Below are 4607 nucleotides of genomic sequence, written 5' to 3' on the forward strand. Positions count from 1 at the left end.
GCTGACAATCTAAAAGTAGCTCGAAATGATTATTTCTTCCTCCGGCTCTGATTCAGACATTAGGCTCGCATTGTCCCTTGATTGGCATCTTAGATGAGAAATCAGACATATTCTGTTCTTTCAGTCTAACTACGTTGTAATCGCGGACAAGAGACAAAAGCGGAGACAATGGGGAGCGGGGCGGCTGTCACTCGCTCTCTCTGGAACGCTCCGTCCTCTCGCGTGTCGGGGCCGCCGTAATAAACACATCCCAGACGTGGATTATGGACATCTAAACAATAAGAGGAGCACAAAAGGCTGTGGAGCGACACAAGATTCCCTCTGATATGAACTGCCACTCCCATCACGCTCATCCTCTGTATCACTCTCAGCCAGCTGACATCACGGAGACCGACTGTCTCTTAAGGGGGGTGCTCTGGCCATCAAGTGCACTTTAATGCATATTATAGCTGTGCGTGTCCTTTAAAATTGCATGTGGGTCACCTCTATCCGTGTGGCGTAATCCCCTCCATTAAACCCTGGGGGAGGGGCACCAATGGGACGCTTACACAAAAAAAAGTTTTTTTGCCGTTGATTGACTGCTTCAAGCAGCTAATAAGTGGTGCCAAAAAGGACTATAGAGGGGATGTTGTACTGCAGCTCTGGAACTGCAGCTTCTCCTAAAGGTAAGTGTTTTCTATGGTTGAAGAATGCATATTACATAGTACTATATGTAACTATGCAGAGACTCTGCGTGGGACTGTCCTGTTAATAGTTATTATATTATATTATTTCACTTTGCCCCCAACCTGTCCCCTGATCACTCCATCAGTCCTATTCATTCCCCCTAAGGGGCTTATTCACTAAAGTGGGAGTTTATAATCGTCTCAGAGCAGATGAATCGCACGGAATGTATTCTTTGTTTTTAGCGCGGGGAGAAGATATTGAACGTTCTGCTTCTAGAACGCACTCCTGAACCGGATCGCATGAAATCCCCGCAGGAGGCGCTCTCTCTCGGGGTTTGGTGGCTGATGTAAGTGGAGCGATGATGTCATTAGCCTTGTGCTCGGCATCTATTTTGTTACATTTCTTACATATTATTCCCTTGAATGCTAATAGATGGAAGAAAGAGAAAAATATATAAAAAAAACCTCACAAAAATAGATCCCATTAGCAGAGCCGGAATATTTATGGATTCTCGCTGCTTCGGAATATCAATTATCTCGCGCCTCAGTCTACAATGAAAATCAACGAGATTCCAAATGAAAAGTATTTTCTTCTTTCAATTTCCAATTAAATAATTAATAAATGAATTAGGTTACATTTTCCTGTTGCAAATGATTCGTGTAACAGCGGGGCCGCCACTGGCGCAAGTGGCTCGCTGGTGATGTCAGGGTCTTTATGGGTCTTTTGGGACCAGGTGGCCCTTTTAGATACTTTGGGGCCTGGTGGCTCCATTGCAAGCATGGAGAGAGCCAATGGGAGGAAGATGGGACAGGGACTGGGCCCTGAGATTTCTGATGGAGGACCCGCATAACCCGAATCTCCTATGTCAGGAGCTTAGCACATTCTGGGGGTCGGAAGCAGAAGGACAGTTCTAAAGGGAAAATACAAGAAAATACAAGTGCGGGGAACTCTGATCTCTGACAGCCGGGGAAGGTCTGCGCGATGAACGCAGACAACCCCTGCTGCTAGCCACACCTCCTTCCGGCTGCAGCGTAAGTTGTCTACGCGGATCGCGTGGACGTCAACCCGCTGCCCCGGTATACAGCAGGAAATTGGAAGCACCGGTAAGTGTGGGGTGGGGTGGGGATCTGGATCTTAGTCTCATAGTCAGACCTCTATTTGAGGTCTGATTATAAGACGACCCCGATTAGAAGACGAGGGGTATTTTTCAGAGCATTTGCTCTGAAAAAACCCTCGCCTTATAATCGAGCAAATACGGTACATTCTGGAGTTTTACTATCCTTCCTGCCGGAACGCCAGTCTTTGATCATCTGATGGTCCAGGAGCTGAACATTTCCCCTGTATGGTGTTACGAAGGTGATGTGATACAATTATTGAGAAAAATGGTGGAAAATGCCAATTTCTTACCATCAGACACTTAATAAAATGCATTTTGTTCCAGTGTTTCTATGGCCGGTTATCTCACGCGCACCGCGACGTACAGCAGGAGATGAGGACCCTGTCCAAGAGCTTCCAATCTACTCCTATGGCATTCTATACATCGTGCCTGGCTTATAAAAGCTCTGCTTCTGAGCTGACAATCTAAATTATTTCCACTCTTCTCCCGTCTCTAATTAAGACCATAAGACTCCTCTAGGACAAATTCCAGCCTTCCCGTCAAATACAAAACATATCCTTAACGGCTCTTCTCCATTATAGTTGACGTCGAGCGCAACACCGAGATCGTGCAGCCGCTCCAACTCGTAAATAATTGACGATGATCTCATTTATTTCTCTGAAGACGGAGAGTAAGACAATAAGAGTTCAGCATCATTTCCCACAATCTAAACTCCAGCATGTTCGGGTGCATAAAGGGTCAAGATCTGATCGTCATACACCTCACGCCCAATCAGAAACGGACGTCCTCTCTCTGATCCTCCAATCGGGAGAGAGAGGCCGTCAGTCATTTTGCCCTGACTTGAACTCAATATGGCAATATGGCGGCACTCAGTTCAAATTAGAAGAGAGAAAGGATAAAAGATGGAAGATAAACAAGAGGATGCGGAGGCAGAAGTGGTCGGCAGAGAATGTAGAGAAACATTAAGATCATGTGAGAGAATGTACAAGAATGAGGGTGTTAGAGAGTGAATGTGGGCCCGAATTAAAAATGGTGAGGGAACAAAATTTGATGCCCCAAAATGAAAGGGCCAAAAACAAATTGAAAAATGGGTCCAAATCGTTATATAGGACATTTTAGGGCACGATAATATATAATAACAAATAGACGTATTTTAAAATGCAGTATATAGAAATTCTACATTTCGATGCAAAAGAATGACCTTGGAAACTTTAGGGTAAATATTCTCCCTCCCCTTTCAATATGCGTATTTCCCGATGTTACCTGTGGCCAAAGCCCGATATGGGGTGTGGCTGGAGGCGGTGATAGGGCGGAGCATTGTGCTTCAGTCTAAGTCACGACCTATTAAAGTGGAGCATTGTGATATGATGTCATATTGGCGAGGTCGCAGCTTGGTGGTAGGTGGGTTGGAGGGACTCAACCTTGGAATATGGGACGGTCGGGAGGTGTGCATCATATACATTGACATTAGAAGAGAAAGTTTTTTAGGTGGACTTATGAATGACCCCCCCCTGAGGATGGGGTGAGAAGAAGCCACAGACCCTCAGGACAGGAAACTGATTTAAATGGAGACATTCTAGAAGCTTGGAAGTAACAGTGAGCTGTCGTCCGTTGGTGTTCGCAGCTGTTCATTAATCGTGTCTTTGTTGCGCTGTCCACTTGTCATAGAGGGAGCCCTTTGATGCTCGCAGCGGAAGCTCCAGCGGTCTTTGATCCAGACTTTATGGAAAGGTCAGACCTGCCGCTGATTTATGGCGCTACGGAACCCAAACAGTACAGACGGGGAGATTAGTATTCACACTACCAGGGATGGTTTGCAGAATGAATTCGATCTCCTCTCGGACCAAACAAAAACCTGCTGTACAAACCCTGCAACATGCATTTACTAAAGCGCTCCGTATCAACACTACAAACCAATAAAGCAATAAAGTGACGCGGCTTCAGTGCTGACGTTTGGCCGGGGTGCAAAAGATTCAGCGTCCACGTCGCAGGGTCACTAATTCACGCGCTGCCGTCCTGCACTACTGTGTGCGTAAATCCAAAGAAGGCCATCAGTTAATCAATTATTATTATTATTATTTATTTATTGTTTACCGTTTTATATAGCGCCATCAAATTCCATAGCGCTGTACTCAAGTCCTGGATCTGCCCAGCATTAAAATGCTTTTTCTCTCTCTCTGTTCTCTCCCTCTCTTTCTTTCTTCACTTTTCCTCTTTCATTATCTCTCCTTTTCTTCGCTCTATATCTATCCCTCTTACACTTCTCCATCTCCCATTTTCCTTACTTCCCCCTCCCCCACTCATTCTTCTCTCATTCTTTTTTCCATCACTCTCCATTTCTTCTCTCCTCACCCTCTTTTTTCTTTATTTTTCTTTATTTTTTTCACCCCTGCCTTTCTTTCTTCATTTGCTCTATTTTTTCTGTCTCTTTTTTTCTCTCTTCCTTTATTCTCTCTATCTTCTCTCTCCACTTTTTTGATCCTCCCTCCCCCACACACATATAACACGCAATCAGGCAACCACCACCTGCACACAATATTTTACAGCCCCTGCCCCGCACACAACACCACCAGACAGCCTCTCTCCCTCCTCCCTGCACACAACCTGATCCCGCCACCCCTACCTCTCCTCTGCGCACAACCTGATCCCGACACCCCTACCTCTCCTCTGCGCACAACCTGATCCCGACACCCCTACCTCTCCTCTGCACACAACATGATCCCGCCACCCCTACCTCTCCTCTGCGCACAACCTGATCCCGACACCCCTACCTCTCCTCTGCACACAACATGATCCTGCCACCCCTACCTCTCCTCTGCACACA

Source organism: Spea bombifrons, chromosome 1 (assembly GCF_027358695.1).
Source record: "Spea bombifrons isolate aSpeBom1 chromosome 1, aSpeBom1.2.pri, whole genome shotgun sequence".
Lineage (NCBI taxonomy): Eukaryota > Metazoa > Chordata > Amphibia > Anura > Pelobatidae > Spea > Spea bombifrons.